Source organism: Schistocerca serialis, chromosome 1, assembly GCF_023864345.2.
Source record: "Schistocerca serialis cubense isolate TAMUIC-IGC-003099 chromosome 1, iqSchSeri2.2, whole genome shotgun sequence".
Classification (NCBI taxonomy): Eukaryota; Metazoa; Arthropoda; class Insecta; order Orthoptera; family Acrididae; genus Schistocerca; species Schistocerca serialis.
In genome coordinates, this window is record NC_064638.1 from 1,003,349,245 (window position 1) to 1,003,371,250 (window position 22,006).

At 43.3% G+C, this 22,006-nt stretch overlaps 1 non-coding gene across 1 annotated transcript; it reads right to left on the reverse strand.

Moving 5' to 3' along the window:
- Positions 1-15,935: 15,935 nt before the first annotated feature.
- On the reverse strand, positions 15,936-16,038 carry LOC126424689 (U6 spliceosomal RNA). Its single transcript, XR_007576202.1, has one exon. It is a non-coding gene; the product is annotated as a U6 spliceosomal RNA (small nuclear RNA).
- Positions 16,039-22,006: the final 5,968 nt, after the last annotated feature.

A 22,006-nucleotide genomic window follows, 5' to 3' on the forward strand; every position in this document is an offset into this window, starting at 1 on the left:
GTGAGAGTAAATACTTCAATCAGGCAAACCTTAGTCTTTGCCAACTAGCCACCAAACAGGGTTGTTAACTGTTTGTTGCATATTTGTGATTCCGTCAGGTCATGTTCTATTTTTGTCATCACACTTAACATGTATTTTTGTCCAATTATTACTCAACAAATTTGTGCTATAATTTTTATAAAAGATCAGTCCTGTGTTGATATATTAATCACACATCTACAACTGACAAAAATAATTACAGAGCCACCATTTCATTAATAATATTTCATCATTCAAGTCCATTTAGAATCTGATAATTGTGATAGCCTCTAATGCAGTTATCAACAACGAACACAATTGAAGGGCAAAATCAATATAGCAGACCATAGGGTTTGCTGGTTAAAGTGATTGCTGTCAGGGCGGTAACTCACAGTCGCGTGTCACCATCCAAAACAAATCCTAAGTCCAGTGCAGTCTTGCAATGCACGTAAAACGATAAATTCTCTGACCTATTCCTTACGTACTGCCATGTTCCTCCTTCATTTGTGCTTTTGTCAATACCTTCTTCCACACATTTAATCATGTAAAGCAGTGTTCGTGTCAACAATTGAACAGGAGATCTCGCTAATGAATATTAACTCATTGCTTATGAGTAAGGATGGGGAGAGGGCGAGACAGAGGTTTGACTGTAAATAATGTTCCCTCTCACGCAAGGAAGCATATGTGAAAATCAAGTAGACAATAGTCAATAACTGTGCAATGGCAGTTGAACATCATTGAACATGAGGCCGAGCACTGTCTTTATGACATGCGCTCACTTTCAGAGAAGGGGCAATTCAGGGTCCTGTCCAGTCATCTACCTCCTCCATAGTACCTCCTAACACAAATGATGTGACAGTTGTCTTGAAAAAGGACATACGCGAACACTTTCTCCTCACTGCCCTTCTGCAGTCCACGCTAGTGTATCGTCTCTATCGACATCATCATCGGTGGGCTGTTGAGCCCTAATCGCCTTTCTTTTCTTTTGTCACACGGATACATTGGGGAGTATACACACTCAACAACTGGTTAGCAGTGAATATGTTTGCAGCTTATCTACAGGTACAAGTTACAGGGTTTCGAGCTGGTGTAACAGCAGTTGATTTTTAGTGTGTTATATATTCAAATGGACCTCCACCCGTGGTCTTGAGTAGCGTCTTTGATTAGTAATCAAAAGAACCTGGATCCCAAGTTCGGAATCCCGCACCACTTCATCTGTAATTAATAATCAACATTGGCAGCCGAAAACTTCCGGCATAAGAAGTTACTCTCACTCTGCCAATGGCCTTGTCAAAGAGGGCGGGTGAGCGGAGAGAGGTTCAGGGCTCTGGTCCTTTGGGTAGGAAACTACCCTACAGGCGGAAGAATCAGCAATGTTCAGTGACATGAGGATGCAGAAGGCAATAGAAAGCACGGCATTAAATATATGTAACGTGTATCCACAGGAAATCTGGCCTATAAGTGAAAAAATGTCACGATTATCTCTCCATTGACAAAAGATTCCGCAATAGTCCCCCATTCGGATCTCTGGAAGCGGACTGCCAAGAAGGAGGTGACCATGAGAAAAAGCGTGAATAATGAACGAGAGGATAAAGTTCTACGAGTCGGGGCGTGGAATGTCGGAAGCTTAAACGTGGTAGGGAAGCTATAAAAACTGAAAAGGGAAATGGAAATGCTCAATCTAGAAATAGTAGGGGTCAGTGAAGTGAAATGGAAAGATGACAGAGGAGTGTAGCATCAACAGCAGCAGAAAATGTTATAACGGGAGCAGGTTTTATAATTAACAGGAAGCTAGGGTAGAAAGTGTGTTACTGCGAACAGTTCAATGACAGGGTTGTTCCTATCAGAATCGACAGCAAACCAACACCGACAACGATATTTCAGGTATACATGCCGACATCGCAAGCTGGAGATGAAGAGATAGAGACAGTATATGAAGATATTGAAGGTGTAATACATTACGTAAAGGGAGATGAAAATCTAATAGTGATGGGGGACTGGAATGTGATTGTAGGGGGAAGAAGTAGAAGTTACAGTAGAATTTGGGCTTGTGACAAGGAATGAGAGAGGAGAAAGACTAATTGAGTTCTGTAACAAATTTCAGATTCCATGGTCTCCACGTAATTATTGGAACAATTTTCTTAACAACATGTCTACTTCGACACTCAATAAATCAATTCTCACCAAGACACCACTTTGGATTTGAAGCAGCAGCATGATACTGACACTTCTTAGACGTAGTATGATTATTCTTATACATTTCTATTTACTGATGAGGGAGATAATTCTTTTTCTAGTATAAATAGTATTGTATAGTACAGTAATAGCGAATACTCTGTTCATGAATCGCAAGAGGAGGAGGTACACTTGGAAAAGGACGGATGGTACAGGAAGATTTCAGTTAGATTATATCATGGTCAGACATAGATTCTGAAATGAGATACTCGATTGTAAAGCATACCCAAGAGCAGACATATACTCAGATCGCAATTTAGTAGTGATGAAAAGCAGGTTAAAGATCAAGAGATTAGTCAGGAAGAATCAGTGCGCAAAGAAGTGGAATATGGGAGTGCTAAGAAATGACGAAATACGCTTGAAGTTCTCTGAGGTTATACATACAGCAATACGGAATAACTCAGTAGGCAGTACAGTTGAAGAGGAATGGACATCTCTAAAAAGACCAATCACTGAAGCTGGAAAGAAAAACATAAGTAATGAGAAGGTAAACGCGAAGAACCATGGGAAACAGAAGAAATACTTCAGTTGATCGATGAAAGAAGGAAGTACAAAAACGTTCAGGGAATTTCAGGAGTACAGAAATAGAAGTCGCTGAGGAATGAAACACATAGGAAGCGCAGGGATGCTAAGACGAAATGGCTGCTGGAAAGATGTGAAGAAGTCGTAAAAGAAATGATTGTCGGGAGGACTGACTCAGTATTAAGTCTAAACAACATTCGACGAAATTAAAAGCAAGTGTGGTAACAGTAAGAGTGCAATGGGAATTCCACTGTTAAATGCAGAGGAGAGAGCGGATAGGCGGAAAGATTACATTGAAGGCCTCTGTGAGGGGGTAGATCTGTCTGATGTCACAGAAGAAGCAACAGGGGTCGATTTAGTAGAGATAGTGGATCCACAATTAGAATGAGAATTTAAGAGGGCTTTGGAGGACTTAAGATCAAATAGGGCACAAGGGATACATAATATTCCATCAGAATTTCTAAAGTCGTTGGGGGAAGTGGCAACAAAACAACTGTTCATGTTGGTGTGTAGAATGTATGAGTCTGGAAAAATACATTCCGACTTTCGGAAAAATATTATCTACACAATTCCAAAGAGAGCAAGAGCTGATAAGTGCGAGAATTATCGCACAACCAGCTTAACAGCTCATGCATCCTAGTTGTTGACAATAATAATATACAGAAGAATGGAAAAGAAAATTGAGGATGTGTTAGATGACGATCAGTTTGGCTTCAGGAAAGATAAAGGCACCACAGATACAATTCTGACGTTGCAGTTGATAATGAAGGCAAGACTAAAGAAAAATCAAGACACATTAATAGGATTTGTCTACCTGGAAAAAACGTTCGACAATGTAAAATGGTGCAAGATGTTCGAAATTCTGAGGAAAAATAGGGGTAAGCTATAGGGAGACATGTGTAATATACAATATGTACAAGAGCCAAGGTGGATTAATAAGAGTGGACGACCTGTACGTTACATCAATGGCAGATAAATGATTTTCAAGCCACTGATGTGTAGTGTGCTCTCCATGATAGGTGTAACATAGGAGTAGTACTGGCTTGGTTTATTGAAATTTATTGCAGAGGTTAATTGTGCCAATGATCATGGCTGTGGACAGGTTGAGATGTATATAGGAGGGGATGGATAAAGCGAGAGGGAGGAGGAACTGGACAGAAAGAGGGAGGGAGAGGGAGATGCAAGCGGAAGTTGTAGAGGGATAGTGGGCAGGTGGAAAAGGAACATCTACATCTACATTTATACTCTGCAAGCCATCCAACGGTGTGTGGCGGAGAGCACTTTACGTGCCACTATCATTACCTCCCTTTCCTGTTCCAGTCGCGTATGGCTCGCGGGAAGAACGACTGCCGTAAAGCCTCCGTGCGCGCTCGAATCTCTCTAATTTTACATTCGTGATCTCCTCGGGAGGTATAAATAGGGGGAAGCAATATATTCGATACCTCATCCAGAAACGCACCCTCTCGAAACCTGGACAGCAAGCTACACCGCGATACAGAGCGCCTCTCTTGCAGAGTCTGCCACTTGAGCTTGCTAAACATTTCCGTAACGCTTACGATAATTACTATCCACACTGGATCTCAATGAGTAGCTGTACTTTAATTATAACCATCCGGTGTGTACATCTTCACTGGCATGTGTTTATAAATATTTCATGAACGAATATTGAAATTTACGACTGATCTTAGATTCCAAGATGGTGATTTTACAACTGTTAAGCAAAATAACGAAATAAATAAAAGATGTATTTAGGTATTAGAAAAAGTAAGTTTTCTAGATTAATTAGTAGTCCAAATCGGATACTAACGGGCTCACAGGGAAAATAAATAAAGTTTCTTTTATGAATTAATTTATGCCGTTAGAAACATGTGTCGCTGCTTTCGGTTTACTCCCAAGTACCGAGACATTGTGGTTAAAGATAACATACTGATATGCAGAAGGAGAGAAATGTCTTTAGGTTTCACTAAAACGCTTTACGCTGATGACAGAACTGTTGCTTCAGTACGTCCACAGTCGATTCCCTCCTACGTTTGTAGTCCGAGGCCCATCGCTAATGATTCCGAAGTCGACGGGGCGTCAAATTGTAATACTCCACTCCATCTCCCCCTAAACGACATAGGTAAACCAATCAAACCATGTTTCCAAGTACACGGACCTCGTAGCCGCTCGTAACATATATGGCGACAGGGAATGAACACTTAAACAAAGAGGTCGGTAGGCAACCAGGATTTAGCACACACTTCACGTCGGGATAACGAAGGGCCGAGGCCAGCTAACCGCAACGCAGTTCAAATCGCTTTTCAAACGGCCAAATTAATGCGCGTATTTTTCATCCGTAATGATACCCCGGGCTCGCGCGCGCCCACATCATGAAATAAAACGCGCAATTGGCTTTATGTGACAAGTGGCGGGCAGCTCGCGGCGGAGCAGAAGCGCGCCCCCGCATACGAATTGTTAAATTAATGCCGGCAAAAAAATTTCATCATGCATAACGGAGCTTAATTAAGTTTGTCCACAAATCGATACCAAATCCCACAGATGCCATGTATTTTGATGAGATTTTTAAAAGTCATGTTTGAAACTGTATATTTCTGGCTGGAGCGCTGCGACACTCGAAGTATTTCCCTGGACACCGGCGGCCGCTCGCAAAAAGCTATTGCCCGTTGCTGGCGTGTCGCCGGCAGGGGGCGAAGGGCGAAATGGAGTGCGCGGGGTGTCAGCGTGTTATCAAAACGACTCTCCTCACGCCAGTACCTGCTCCACTGCCCCCCACGCACGGTAGCGGCCGCACACCATTCGACCTGAATGCTAATTGCGTTGACTTGTCATTCCTCGCACATCACACTTAACATTAATCCGTGGCGTATCGGAATCTTTCTTCCCTCTAGAACGTCTCGTTTCCCGAATCTATGGAGCAATTATAACAATTAGATTATATCGTATATACTTCCCATTCCACTGATCCATAGTTAGGGGATTCTCAAGGATGTAGAACATGTCATAAAACAAGAATACATAAGAACAGTTACAAAAAACTCTATAACTTCTAAGTGAATGGTCCTCACAGATGTAGAATAAGTCAAAGAATCTTAAAGATATAACTTGTCACAGAACTTATAAAGACGTAATAAACTGAGATATATATTGGAGAGCCAAAGAAACTGGTACACCTGCCTTATATCGTATAGGGCCCCATGAGCACGCAGAAGTGCCGCAACACGTCGTGGCATGAACTCGACAAATGTTTGAAGTAGTGCTGGAGAGAAGCGACACCTTGAATCCTGGAGGGCTGTCCATAAATCCGTAAGAGTACGAGGGGGTAGAGATCTCTTCTGAACAACACGTTGCAAGGCGTCCCAGATATGCTCAATAATGTTCACGTCTGGGGAGCTTGATGGTCAGCGGAAGTCTTCAAACTCAGAATAATTTTCCTGGAGCCACTCTGTAGCAATTCTGGACGTGTGGGGTGTCGCATTGTCCTGCTGGAATTAACCAAGTCTGTCGGAATGCACACTGTGCATCAATGAATCCAGGTGATCAGACAGGATGCCGAGCGGTTCTAGGCACTTCAGACCGGAACCGCGCTGCTACTACGGTCGCAGGTTCGAATCCGGCCTCGGGCATGGATGTGTGTGATGTCCTTACGTTAGTTAGGTTTAAATAGTTCTACGTCTAAGTAACTGATGACCTCGGATGTTAAGTCCCATAGTGCTTAGAGACATTTGAACCATTTGAACGGACGCGTCACCTGTCAGAGTACGATCTAGACACACCTGGAGTCCCATATCACTCCAATTGCACAATTGATTCGGCTATTTAACTTACCTTTGTTTCGTTTCTTCAACAAAATGCGGTTTGCAGTAAGCCCCCTCTTATTGCAACTAATTATTTTATCTCATTGTTGTGCTCCACCTTTCATGTTAAAAATAAGTATGCGGACTGCAATTTCTACAAGAGCAGATCTGGAGCACTGATGTAAAACTTAAACTATAGAAAATTTTTGAGAAAAGACTAAATTCTGAAGCTTCAGAACGATGTTAAAAATTAAGCAGCCGGTCAAATCGAAATGAAGACTGTTTAGACAGAACAGGCAGTACAAGAAGTATGTGGAAGGCGCTTATCAGGAGAAATGACCAGTTTGTGGGGTACGTACTAAAGCCACAAGTAATAGGTACCTTGTAAATGCAAGAGGCATGTGTTGTGTTGGCTGAAGAGCCAACACCGTGTTACTAGAGGAGGCCGAAATGCACGCGTCTTACCTCACCCAGGGTGGCGTGAGGAGGGAAGAACTATACTGACGTGAGGTCTGGAACATGACAAGGAATTAGAATTCAGAAAGCGGATGTAATGAGTTTGATACTTAACTTTAATGCATTAATGAAGAACGTCGCTATTGACGGTACATGATTCATAATATTATCTGTTCAGAATAGTAACTGAATATGGCGCCTTGCTAGGTCGTAGCAAATGACGTAGCTGATGGCTATGCTAAACTGTCGTCTCGGCAAATGAGAGCGTCTGTAGGCAGTGCACCATCGCTAGCAAAGTCGGCTGTACAACAGGGACGAGTGCTAGGGAGTCTCTCTAGATCTCCCGTGTGGCGGCGCTCGGTCTGTAATCACTGATAGTGGCGACACGCGGGTCCGACGTATACTAACGGACCGCGGCCGATTTAAAGGCTACCACCTAGCAAGTGCGGTGTCTGGCGCTGACACCACAGCGTGAACTGGAAAAACTTAAGAATGAGTATATATTATGGAAGTAATAGGTAATGCTGCAGGTAGCACATTCGTCGAAATGCAAAAATTGTCACAAGATAGGACTAGAATTTTGTTAAACTAATCGAAAATATATTGTACACAAATTCTTTAAAAGTATTTTGAATTTTTCATGTTTTTTGTGCACTCGGTTTCCAACGTATGCTTACATGGGTGTGAGTGCACAAAAATAAAATAACATTCAGCTCGTCAAGATTGAGATTAACCCCTCACACGAGGACCAGCGAACGACCACCGGCCGGAAATGAAACCTGTGTTTCCGTATTTGCACCGCGTACGTGTGTTCGCTGGCGTGCTCGTAAATGCGCTTACATCATAGCGCAGGGGAATGTACACCACAGTGTACACGAGGAAGCGGAAAAGGAAGGCGTGAAAGCTCATCTGCAGGGGCGGCCGATGAACTGGATGAAGAGAGAAGGGGCGTTGCTCCCACGGGAGCGGCGCGGCACAATCTACACCCCCATCCCCCATCCTCACCCTCTCCCTCACCACCACCCCCGGACTCTGCCCCAGCTCTCAATCGCGACGCCCCGGGCTACATACTCACTTTAATCCCGAGCAACGCATTGTGAATTTAAATGAGATGGTGGCCTGCCGTCTTGCACGGCTAATGTCGGCGCCAAGACAGGCACAATGCGCGAGGAAGAAAACATCAGCCGAGCTGCTGGGCGGGGAAAAGAAGAAAGCCGAGAGAAACAGCGGCTGGTGTGCGCCACGCTTCCCAACTCACACGGCGGCGAGCTCACTCTGGACGCCGTCATCTCCTCCCCGTCTACTGCATCTTCAGCTGTTTCTCTCGATGCAGAAATATTCATTGTTTATACCTGTATCGACCTTCAAACGCCAATATTGACTGGCTGACAATAAAAAAGTGAAGCACCAGGAAGACATCAAGGCATGGACGTATGTGAATATAACGTCTTACACACACGCTTACACACAATCGATGGGTGTCTAAAAGATTAGAATTGTAATTCTTTGAGAAAGGTAGAACGGCTGCCAGATTGCGCTAGTGTTGTTATCAGGCCTGGTAAGGTACACTGATCAGCCTTATGACTACCGACCTACTATCGATATATCGATATAAACCTGTCCAGGGGATAGCAGTGTCACTTTGCGAGGAATGATTGCTAACCAGACACATGCATTCTGCGTGTTCATCAGTGAAGGTGTTGTCCGTTATAGAATAGGGAAGGCGTGCGATCTGTCTGGGTCTGACCGAGGGTAGAATGTGACGGTCCAGAGGCTCATAACAAGCATTTCGGAAACCGCACGACTTGTCGGATGTTCTAGGAGTACTGTCGTGTGTGTTTTCAACACGTGGCGGCCACTCCTCATTACACATGTCGGACGTTGTAGCCTGGGCAGATTAGTAAAACAGAACAGGCTGTGAACTGTGACGGAACTAACACCAGATTAATTCAGGGCAGAGTACAAGTGTGCTTGAACACAGAGAGTGCAATCTCCCCCTTACCAATCGGCCTATCCTGCTTGCGATGTGAAATATGATTGTGGATCGCGTGTATGCCTAATGTATAAAGCTATCTTTCCCGAAGAAATAATACCGATAAGTAGGAGGAAAGTGTACAACAGACCCTTCTGATGGAAAAGTCTACTAAAAATAAAAAGTAATTAAACCGAGCAGGGTTATAATTTGGAAAAATGAAAGTTATTTGTGTATTCACTCACGAACAACACTGAACCGAAAAGGGGTACCACTGATCATGAATCCAAAAGTTACACTAATGAACGAAAAGGAAATAATTAACGGTCGTCAACCCACTAGGGCAATTTACATCCAAAATCCTGTACAAGATGATGGAAAAGAAAAACATTATTGTTAAACACTGACGTGGCAACTGAAGGTTGTCACTTTTTTTACGCTAATTTTAAGTGAGTGTGTAATGATAAAGAAAACTGTTAAATCACTCTTATCTTATGTTTTTCATTAAATTTTTTAAAAAAAGAAAAATCGAGTAATGACTTGAAAATATGCAGTTAAACTGTTTGTTAGTACTGAACTTCGTCACGTGAACAATGACTTTCAGTGACCTCAACGTAACGTCGTCAAAGAAATTTAGAAAAAAAGCAAGCACTTTCACTTTGCAGTTACTTATTTTGCAACTTGGATTTCAAGTTTTCTCTGAACAACTGAGCCTTTTTTACTGACTTCAACAGAAATAAATAGTAGAATACGTACCAAACCAAACAGCCATGTGCTCCAAGCTATGTGTAAAATAAATAAAACTTCTGCACTCTTAATTTGTGCATTTCCTTAGATTTGCTGCTACGGTCGCAGGTTCGAATCCTGCCTCGGGCATGGATGTGTGTGATGTCCTTAGGTTAGTTAGGTTTAAGTAGTTCTAAGTTCTAGGGGACTGATGACCACAGCAGTTGAGTCCCATAGTGCTCAGAGCCATTTGAACCATTTTTGAACCTTAGATTTGGATTTTTTCTAGTGATTGATTCTCAAACTTGAAAAATGAAATTGCTTTACTTTGCTCATATAACGAAACCTCCGTTGTACAACAGTTAATTGAAAGTAGACTGAGGCTAAAATTCCTAAATGTGAAATTATTCATTAATAAACTGGTTCTAACTATTCAATTTGTTTCTTATGACACTCGGTTAGCATATAAGGAAAAAAGCGAATAAGGACCCTTCTTGGTAACAACGTGTGAGGACAATGAGGACAGAACCGCCCTGAGTTTAACTGATTATTATTTAAATAAATTTTATCAATCAAATCACATTCAGTTGTTCTGCTGGGTTAGCCGTTAATATTTTCTACCAATGAGCAGTCTTAATTCAGTGCTGTGCATACGACGAAACTCGGAGGCGACGACGAATCTGTATTGCTGCTGTTGTTGAAGATGGAAACATCTTGTGGAGCAAGGAACGGGCAATCGTAATTAATACAACCTCTTCCGTCCTTCCACTGTCCTTACTCCTGCTACTAGACATCTGCCCGGCGCGCCTACATAATGCCGCCGAAATGGTACACTCTACTGCGAGAGCGTTAACACTACACTTTCACACACTACAAGTGCTGGAACCCGTCTCTCTGTGTCCCCACGCGCTCCGTGCAACAACCCCTACACAAAGATTTTACAGGTATTATCGTTGCTATTCGATGCAAATAACAATTCCTTTGGCTTTTTCCCAGAGCTTATAAGTTTCACAGTAAGAAACACACAAATACAATGAAATGTCAACAGACTTCAACCTAAATTTTCACATACGGTGAAGGAATGTCCTTACTTATTAAAAGAAAGCATTTAAATTACAAATATGTACATACAATTCAGCATACAAATTTATATATACGTAGCAGGTGCCATGCATCCTGCATTTTCGATGTTACAAGTGGACCGAACACTCCTAACGATGGGCTTCTGCAGCCGGCGACCCACGCATGTGCCACTGTTTACACCACGACATCATCAACTACAGCTGAAATGGGCACGTGACCATCGGCACTGAATGCTGGCGCAGTGGCAGAGAGTTTCATGATGTGATGAATCTAGATACCTTCTTCATCATGCCGATGGGAGGGCGCGAATACGTCGTTTCCCAGGGGAACAGCTCCTTGACACCTGTACTGCGGGACTGTGACAAGCTGGCTGCGGCTCCATTATGCTCAGGGGAACATTCACGGGGAGATCCATCGATTCAGTGGAGGCCGTGCAAGGCACCAAGAGGGTTGGTTGCAGACGACGTACACTCCTTCATGACGATCATGTTTCCCGACGGCAGTGGCACTTTTCAACTAGACAATGCGCCACGTCACAAGACCAGGAGTGTGATGGATGGTTTGAGGAGAACAGTGTCGAGTTCCAATTGATGTGTTGGTCCGCCAACTCTCCAGATTTGAACGTGATCGAACACATCTGGAACGTGACTGAACATGGCGTCAGAGATCATCACATCCCTCCCCGGAATTTACAGGAATTAGGTAACTTGCGTGTGCAGATGTGGTGCCAGTTCCCTCCAACGACCTACCAAAGGCCTCAATGCTTCCATGCCACGACGTATCGCCGTTGTATGCGTGCCATGGTTGGACATACAGGCTATTAGGCAGGTGAGTGATCACTGTGAAGGACACGGAGATGCCGCATGCTCGTGTGACACAGTGATGTCAGCGTCTGACAGAGTATGGAAGGAGCCTCGTTGCTCGTCTCCATCTGGCAAGCTGGCCGATTCGGCAGGAATATTCGTCTTAGGGGTACCACTTGACAAGGTCTGACCACCACAGGTGAGAATACGTGTCAACCATCATCTATATAAGGGTATGACGACAATGAGAATTTGTGCCGGACCGGGACTTCAATCTTGATTTCCCACTTTTCCCGAATGGTCGCCTTAACCGCTTTGGTTATCCGTGCTTGACTCACGGCCAGATCAAAAACTTCCCTATGTCATCGTTCCTGCACGCGTACCACATTATGTAACTCTCCTACAGAGGAGAAAATTTTAATTGAAACTCGCTTCCTGATATCGCCGGACAAACACGATATCACAGTGCCTGTGTTGTTAAGAGGAAGGGTGCAATGCCTCTTTCGACATAGGCACTGTGGCGACTACAGCCGCTATGAAATACGTGCATGTCCGAAGCAACATTCAATCGTTCTTCTCAACAACAGAGGCACTGCCATATCGTATTTATCAGCTGATAAAAAGCAGTGACTTTCAGTTAAAATGTCCTCTCATGCATGGGAATTACATAATGTGTGTACGAGCACAGGTTGTGACGCAGGGACAATGACATTTTTTATGTATTTCATGACGCTGTAGTCGTCGAAGTGCATGTTCGTTTGCGTAGTGATTCGGCGTAACACAGGAACTGCAATATCGTATGGGAGTTAGAGTCTGGCCGTGAGTCGTGCACGGGTAGCCAAACGATTAAAGCGGCCGCTCGCGTGAAGCAGCGAATCTAAGTTCGAGTTCCGCTTCGGCACAAATTTTCACTATCGTCATTCCCTTTCACAGCTGATGGTAATTCGTATTCGAAGCTGCGAATATACCTCATCTATTTCATAACGGCTGTAGTAGCCGCAGTGCCTGTTCCTTCTGATATGGATGTATATCTAAAGGAACTGTGCATCGTTCTTCTTAACAGAACAGACACTGCAATACCGTATAAGGGAGAATTGCCACACTGTGCTCCAAGTACATCGTAACCCCTTCACAGCTGCGCCTACCGTCCGAGAACAAGCAACGGAATCCCTGCAACATTCTGAGTCATCCATCACTGTTGGTCGGAGAGCAGCAGCAGCCGGACTGGGGACTTACTGTCTCATCTGCAAGCTGCCATTAACATCAGAGTACAAAAGACTGTGTCTGAAGTGGTGCCGTTACGGGGAAGCAAGGACTGCTCATGAATGGCGTTCCGCTGTATTCAGCAATGAACACAGCGATAATTCGCATGACCATCGTTGGCGAGTGCTTCGGCGACCTGGCGAGAGGTGCAGTTCTCCCAGTGTTTTGGAGAGGCCTGCTGGTGTTACTCATGACGTCATAACGTGGAGAGCATCGTTTATAACTACAGGCCCAACTCGTAGTGGCACGGGCAACTCTTGCAGCATAACGGTACGTCACGAATATCCTGCGTCCTAACGCGGTACCTCTCATTCGACGGTATCATGGTGGCCTTTTTCAACAGGACAATGCTCGTCAACACATGTCACGTGTCTTTGTGTACTGTCTGTGAGATATTTAAGTACTCGCCTGGCCAGCAAGGTCGCTAGATCTGTCCCCGATAGAACATGTGCGGGACAAGGTCAGACGTCAACTCCGTCCCAGTGCAATTATCCCTGGTATCACTGACTAGTTACATCAGTTGTTGGCCACCGTGTCTCAGGAGAGGATGAAACGTCTTTATAACACCCTCCCAACCCGAATTAGTGCACGCATCAAGGTCAGAGGAGGTGCTACGTCATACTAATAAGTGGGTCGTACTGCCAAGTTCGTAAATTTGACTCAGTTTTGTAATCATTGACATAACATTTCATACCATCTCAACTCGTTTCCTCCTTCCCTTCTAGGTGCATCGGTTTCTCTGTCGGACAGTGTATATTGGTGACAAGAAACTGAGAAACCACTGTGACCGAATACCTGCAGCTCCTTCGACTACATGGATAGGATATCGAATCTTTATGGTGTGTAATAGTTAAAAAGCAATTTAGAATTTTCCGTTTCATCTGGAGGTGTGGTCGTGGTTGAAAAATATTTTGTAAAATATTCAAATATGGCTCAATTACGTAAAATTCATGATAAGATCATACATAACCAGACGCGTTTCAGGACTAGACTCTTACCTACAGGTAGTGATTCTTATATATCTTACCTCAAGATGACGGCTTTTCTCGAAACGCGACTTCTGACCATATCACAAATTTAATGTGGTTGTGCCAAATTTTCATTTCTTTGCTAACCTGAAACGTCTTCGCACCCCATGAAATCTAGACAACAACTTGCACGCAGAACTATTTCACTGTTGCAAGGGAGATTCCGAAGATCGTTCATCCCTGAAATTCTGAGGAAAAGTGCGATATATTCCAATGTGCATTTCATATACTGACCAAGGCTGTAAAATTTAAGAAATTGGGTGGCGTTCCGTCAGTTATACATCCAGCAGTTCAAATGGTTCAAATGGCTCTGAGCACTATGGGACTTAACATCTGAGGTCATCAGTCCCCAGCCGGCAGAAGTGGCCGTGCGGTTCTAGGCGCTACAGTCTGGAACCGAGCGACCGCTACCGTCGCAGGTTCGAATCCTGCCTCGGGCATGGATGTGTGTGATGTCCTTAGGTTAGTTAGCTTTAATTAGTTCTAAGTTCTAGGCGACTGATGACCTCAGAAGTCGCATAGTGCTCAGAGCCATTTGAACCAATCATCAGTCCCCTAGAACTTAGAACTACTTAAACCTAACTAACCTAAGGACATCTCACACATCCATGCCCGAGGCAGGATTCGAACCTGCGACCGTAGCGGTCTCGCGGTTTCAGACTGAAGCGCCTAGAACCGCTCGGCCACTCCGGCCGGCCCATCCAGCAGTCGATTAGTGAATAGAATAATAAGCTGATCCAATCCTGAAGGTGCATAAATTTCCTACGTCGCTCGCCGTATGGTGTTCGGCATCTCATTCGACGTTATGACAGAAAATTTAATTTCCATGGATGACGAACTAAGATGAAAGACATATTGCTATCGCGTTATGAGACTATGTCCGTAGGCAAGCTGCTTCTTCATCCTCTGTCTATGATGTAACTGGACGACGTTACTGAGAGGGTGTGTAGTCAGCATACGGGTTTCTCGGACGTCAAAGTCGACATTCAGCACTGTCCTCTACTTACCTTTGTACTACTTGCCCTCAGATATACTCAAGAATTAGAATAGAATATTTTCCACCTCTCCCTCCATGTTAAATCTTGACGGTACTGGGAATCCCAGCCAAATTCTCCATGTAGAAATATGATACCGTGACTGCTCCAACACAAAGAAGAATTACAGCGACTAATATCGCTGATTTTTCGAAAGAATAATACCTTTTACAGCAAAATTCCGTTATAATTATCGAGAATATTAAACTACACTTGGTACATTTTAATATGTTAGCCTGACAAGATCAGGCCCATCTCTTACATTTAACAGGCGTTCTACATTTTCATTATTTTCAAATAACGACACAGATGTTATCAAAGATGTACATTTGACAAAGAATACAACGCTTAGAAGTAACTATAGCTTAAATAGTGAAACTAATATAGCTATAGGAAGAAAAGCTGAGTTTATATCAGTTCATGAAAGGTAGAGCAAAAAAGGCTGAGCACAACCAGGTAGATTTCAGTGAAGAGCATAGACTGCAACTGACGTGATGTAAAGTATGGTAGAGAAGGAGAAAGAGGACGTGATAGAAAGTGAATGAAGAGTGGAAGAAAAAAAGTGGCGTGACTGCCCGAGAAGCGAAAAGAAAAAGAAGAAGAATTGAGGGAAGGTGGAGGCATTTGCTTTTCCATTTGACAGAAAGATAACTGGCAATATGTGTCAATTTTAAGAGACTACTTGAGACGTTGACAAAAGGAAGTGCTTCGACTTTCATGCCATTAAATTGTCCGCGGAGTGCAGGGTAGCTTCTTCCAGAGGCGGAGAGCAATAACAGAGAAGAAGTTTGCGGATCGGCACAGCTAGCATACTAGATAAGTGAGACTTTGTGCTGTGATTACGGTGTGATGGCAGGTACATGTGGTCTCATGCTAGTTATTGGAATGCATGTACGTAAAGGAGCCGATGAAGTAGACGTAGCGTATGGTAGTTACGTAACTTGTCTGGCTGCAACCATCCCCCGGCTGGAAATCGAACCTGGGTCTCCCGTGTGACAGATAGTGATGCTAACCAGTACACTACCGAGGAACTCATCCTTGCGCAGGACTCATCCTAATCTTCTCCGTATCTTTCCAGTTTCAGTATGAGATACTGGCATGATCACACAGCTGAGTGTTGCAGATGTAACTCACGCGCCGGACGGGTTGGCCGAGCGGTTCTAGGCGCTACAGTTTGGAACCGCGCGACTGCTACGGTCGCAGGTTCGAATCCTGCCTCGGGCATGGATGTGTGCAATGTCCTTAGGTTAGTTAGGTTTAAGTAGTTCTATGTTCTAGGGGACTGATGACCTCAGAAGTTAAGTCCCTTAGTGCTCAGAGCCATATTTTTTTTTTAACTCACGCAAGTATTCAGGGTCAGTTCTAATAGTTTTCACCACTCGTCCAATTTTGGATTACATCGAAATAGTGTAGGTTCGGGTGAACAAGCGTTGGTGCAAGTGTACGTTTAATACCCGGTGGAAATATGTTTCAAAATTTCTGGAAGTCATAGAGGCAAGAGGAAGTCTACTGTACGTACCCATAGTGTTGAAACTAAAACTCCTTTGCAATTGTTTTAAGTCTTAGGCTTTGCGCCCTTCTGACCACGGAAGACAGATCGTCATTGATCTGGATGATGGCAGTACTGATATTTGCAGGTCTGAAGTAAAACTGTGGGTCGTTGGCCTAGAAATGATATTTACGAATCAACGAGATGTCATTGACACACAAAGAGAACAATACCATAGTGGGCCTAAAACTTGTCCCTATGCCACTCCTGAGAGAATCAATTACATTCCTTTCAGAGTATGATAATATAATAGATCCATACATATCAAACATATACAATCACACCAATACTTAAGAAAGGAAGTAAGAGTAATGCGCATAATTACAGGCTCGTATTACTGACGTCGATCTGCAACAATTATTTTGGAACATATACAGTGTTGTAACATTACGAATTACCACGAAGAAAACGATGTACTGACCCACAGTCAGCACGGAATCAGAAAATATCGCTGGTGCACAAGGCAACTAGTTTTTTTTTTTTTTCGCTAATGAGTGCTTTCGACAAGAGATCTCAAATTGATTCCAATTTCTAGATTTCCAAAAGGCTTTTGATAAAGTTCCTCACAAGCAGCTTCAAATTAAATTGCATGCCTATGGAATATAGTCTCGGTTGTGTGACTGGGTTCGTGATTTCCTGCCAGAAAGGTCATCGAGTAAAACAGAAGTGATCTGTGGCATTTCCCAAGGATATGTTGCAGACCCCCTGCTGTTGCTAATCTATATAAATGATTAAGCAAACAATCTGAGCAGCCATCTTATAGTGTTAGCAGATGATTACCATCTGGTAGTGTAATCACAAGATTGAAACCAGTTGCAAAATGATTTAGACAATGTATATGCATGGCACGAAAAGTGTAAATTTACCCTAAATAATGAAAAGTGTGAAATTATCCACATGAGTACTAAAAGGAATCCATTGAATATCAGTTACACAATTCGCATAAATCAAAGGGCTGTCAATTCACTATATACACAGGATTACAATTACGAACAATTTCAATTAGAACGTTCACGTAGATGATATTGTGGGCAGGCGAAACAGAAACTGCGTTTTCTCGTCAGATCGTATAGAAGATGCAAGCCGTCTATTAAAAAGACTCTCTGCACTACGCTTGTCCACCGTCTGCTATAGTACTGCTGTGCGTTAAGGAATCTCACCAAGCAGGACTGACGGAGAACATCGAAAAAGTTCAAAGTAGGGCATCTCGTTTTGTATTATTGTGAAATAGCGGATAGAGTGTCACAGATATGATACTCTAGTTGGGGTAGAAATCATTAAAACAAAGACGCTTTTAGTTGCTGCGAGACCTCCTCCGAATGCGAACATACTCTGTTCACGCCCACCTACATAGGGAGAAATTATCGTAATAATAAAATAAGAAAAATCAGCGGTTGCACGGAACCATGTAAGTGTTCGTTCTACCAGCGCAGTGTTTGAGAGTGGAACGGTAGAGAAATAGTGTGAAAGTGGTTTGACGAACCCTCTGCCGGACACTTGAACTGTAAACTGAAGAGTAGTCTTACAAGGCAACCTCCCCATCGCACCCCCCTCAGATTTAGTTATAAGTTGGCACAGTGGTTAGGCCTTGAAAAACTGAACACAGATCAATCTAGAAAACAGGAAGAACTTGTGTGGAACTATGAAAAAAATAAGCAAAATATACAAACTGAGTAGTCCATGTGCTACATAAGCAACATCAAGGAGCGCCGTGGTTTCGTGGTTAGCGTGAGCAGCTGCAGAACGAAAGGTCCTTGGTTCAAATCATCCCTCGAATGAATATTTTAATTTTTCATTTTCAGACAATTATGTGACGCACATGCCGTCACCAGTGTCGTATAGAATATATCAGACGTGTTTTCCTGTGGAGGAATCGGTTGACTTATGACCTTGCTATCAAATGTTATCGGTTCCCTTTGGAGAGGTACGTCCTTTCGTCTACTAATCGCACGGTTTTGCGGTGCGGTCGCAAAACACAGCCACTAAACTTATTACAGTGAACAGAGAAGTCAATGAACGAACGGACAGATCATAACTTTGCGAAAAAAAAAGAAGTAAATTTTTCACTTGAGGGAAGACTTGAACCAAGGACCTCTCGTTCCGCAGCTGCCCACGCTAACCACGGGACCACGGCGCTCGTGAGTCTACGCTCTACATGAAGTTGCTTATCTTGCGCATGGACTACTCAGTTTGTATATTTTGTTTATTTTTTTCATAGTTCCACACAACTTCTTCCTGTTTTCTCGATTGATCTGTGTTCAGTTTTCAAGGCCTATCCACTGTGCCAGCTTATAACTAAACCTGAGGGGGGTGCGATGGGGAGGTTCCCTTGTTAGATGTAGATGTGGATCCTTTGAGGCAGAAGTTTCATTCCCACAGACACAATCTGCTGCCTGTTTTCAAACCTCTTCAACGCTCTGCCTGGAAATTTCAGCATCTTGGCCTCACGGCTGTGTATGGTGTATTTCAGGTCATCATTTGCCTTAATTAAGTGTCTATGCATTGATGTCCACGAAAACTGGACTGATCTTTGTTACATAAGTTCATTTTGCGTTAGCATTGAGTAATGTAGCTGTGAACAATAAACACCAGGGCTTTGGACTTACCTGGTAAGATCCTAATTGGCCAGTAATCATAAGGTGATTTTGGGTTTTCTTTCTTAGCAATAGGTCGGACTACTCTTCTTTTCCGTCGGGTGGACCATAACCCATTAACGAGAGAAAAATTAAATATGTCTGTCAAGTTTGATATCAAGCTTTCCTCAATACCCTTTATCATGCTAACGCTAATAGCGTTGTTAACTATTGCCGCAGACGAGATTCACTTTACCGATTACCTCGTTGCACTTACTGTAACGTGTTTTAGGTGGAATATATCCATGTTAGATATGCAATCTGGAGGTTGTTCCAAGCGAGTGAGTTAACAGGTTGCTCCATATTACGTGGAGAAATTACTTCAACTGTTGTCGAGCTACAACGAATGCTATAGTGTCAAAGTGACGATGTAAAAAAGTAGATGAAATTACAAGAGAATTGCAGATGAAATTTATGAAGCTTTTGAAGTCTTGGTAATCTTTGTGTTTTTCGAGTATCCTAAAGTGGTGATTCGCTCCTAGGTGCTTCCTTGCACATTGTTAATCTGCCAATCAAACTGTTGCTGTCCAAATACGTGATTATTGGAAACGAAAATTTAAAGCCAAGTTGGGTTTTGAAGTAATCAACCTGATTAGTAAAAAGATAAGGAACATTCCGTTAAAGGCAGTGTGTATCATCCATCGAGATCATTCGGGACGAATGTAACCCAAAGATAACATATCTGCTTGGTGAGAGTAATTGCGTTTCACTGTCTGAATATGGCAGCTCACTACCAGTGGAACAAAATAACAGATGGTCGTTGGGCGATCCTTCTAGTGAGAGCCGGCCACGGTGGTCGTGCGGTTCTAGGCGCTGCAGTCCGGAACCGCGGGACTGCTACGGTCGCAGGTTCGAATCCTGCCTCGGCCATGGATGTGTGTGATGTCCTTAGGTTATTTAGGTTTAAGTAGTTCTAAGTTCTAGGGGACTGATGACCTAGGACGTTAAGTCCCATAATGCTCAGAGCCATTTCTAGTGAGACGGGCAAGAGAAAAAATTCATCTAAGGATAAAAGAGAAGAAGCACAAAATAACATTCACTCACTTGTCTAAAGGTAGGAAAAAAAGCTTCATGCAAAACTTGTCATCCTTATCAACTCTTATAACGTGAAACAATCTGAAAGCAGAGAATTACAGAACTCGTTTTTATTCAAGAGTGTTATCAAGCATTGCTCTCGCAAGTGTTGACTGTCGTCTTCGAATGTACTAAGAAAAATCCCCTACCGCTGTTTCGCATTCCTTTTTTTAGTCATATGCCCACATACCATCTATCAGAAAATCATAGGAAGTTCAGGTTATATTTAAACTTGGATCGTCGCACAGATTCAGTAATGAGAGACATTGATATTAGGATCCCAGGTATTGGAAAACAACTACAACTCCTAGTAAAGTAAACAAAGCATCATGCTCTGTAGGAATTCCAGTTATATTTTACAGTGATTGGCTGGTTCATTTGTTGAGAAAGTTTTGCGTAACTACTATTTCAAAAAAGTGTGACACATCTAACGTACAGAATTAGAGACCAATATCTTGAGTGCCAGTCCTTTGGAGAATCCTAGAGGATCTCCTAGACTCAAACATTATGGCATTCTTGAAGAAAAACTAGCTTACCATAAAGAATCAACGCGGATTCAGGGAAAACAAATCGTGTGACCCTCGGTTTGATTTATTCATACACGACATCCTGTAAAATTTGGGAAACGGTCGATACAGGTGAGAGGATTTCCGAAAGGCGTTCCACACCATATTACACTGTCGACTACTATGATAAACAAGGTACTATGATACGGAGTTTCTTGGCTGATATATCATCGGCTCGATGAGAATTTGACCAATAGAACTCAGTTCGTTAGACCAGATGACAAATTATCTACAGAAACGTGTGCTTCAGGGAAATGTAGTAGGACCACAGAAGTTCTCATTATACATAAACGATTTATAAGACCAGAGCAGCAACACTATAAGACTCTTCGCTTACGACTTTCGTTTACAGGATGATCGTAACAAAATGCAGAAAGGCAGTGTGAGATGAGAGACTTGCGTGCCATGACGCTCGCTGGCTTCACAGGTCACGTGGCACGGCGTGGTGAGAGACCCGTCACAGGTGCGCAGAGCTAGAGAGGTGGCAGCGTTCGAGTCGACTGATCAGCAGACAACATATCTGCCACGAAATACGTCGGTTGTCTTATGGACATCAGGTAGTCTAGAGGTTTGCTAAGGACTGCTTTCCCCTGGGTGAGTGGCTGCTGCTGGTCCACACGTTGTGTGAGGGAGCGGCCATGGCGAAATCTCAGAGGTTGCAAGGTATTTCAAGATCGCCGCATAAGTTAAATCTATATCAATAAAGACACAGACAGCAGCCTCGAAATCTACTTAGATATTCCGCAAGCCACCTTGGCGGAGAGCACCTCGTACCACTACTAGTCATTTCCTTTCCTGTTCCACTCGCAAACAGAGCGAGAGAAAACGACTATGCCCCCGAATGAGCCTTAATTTTTCGTATATTATCTTAGTGGTCCTTGTTGGCGACAGTGGAATAGGTCGGCAGTCAGCTTCAAATGCCCGTTCTTTAAACTTTCTCAATAGTGTTCCTCAAAAGGAACGTCGTCTTCCCTTCAAGAATTCCCATTTGAGTCCCCGAAGCATCTCCTTAGCACTTACGTGTTGTTTGAACCTACCGCTAACAAATCTAGCATCCCACCTCTGAATTGCTACGATGTCTTCCTTTCATCCGACCTGGTACGGATCCCAAACACTAGAGCAGTACTCAAGAATAGGTCGCACCAGCGTCCTATTTGCGGTCTCCTTGAAAGATGAACCACACTTTCCTAAAATTTTGCCAATAAACCGAAGTCGACCATTCGCCTTCCCTATCAAAGTCCTCACATGCT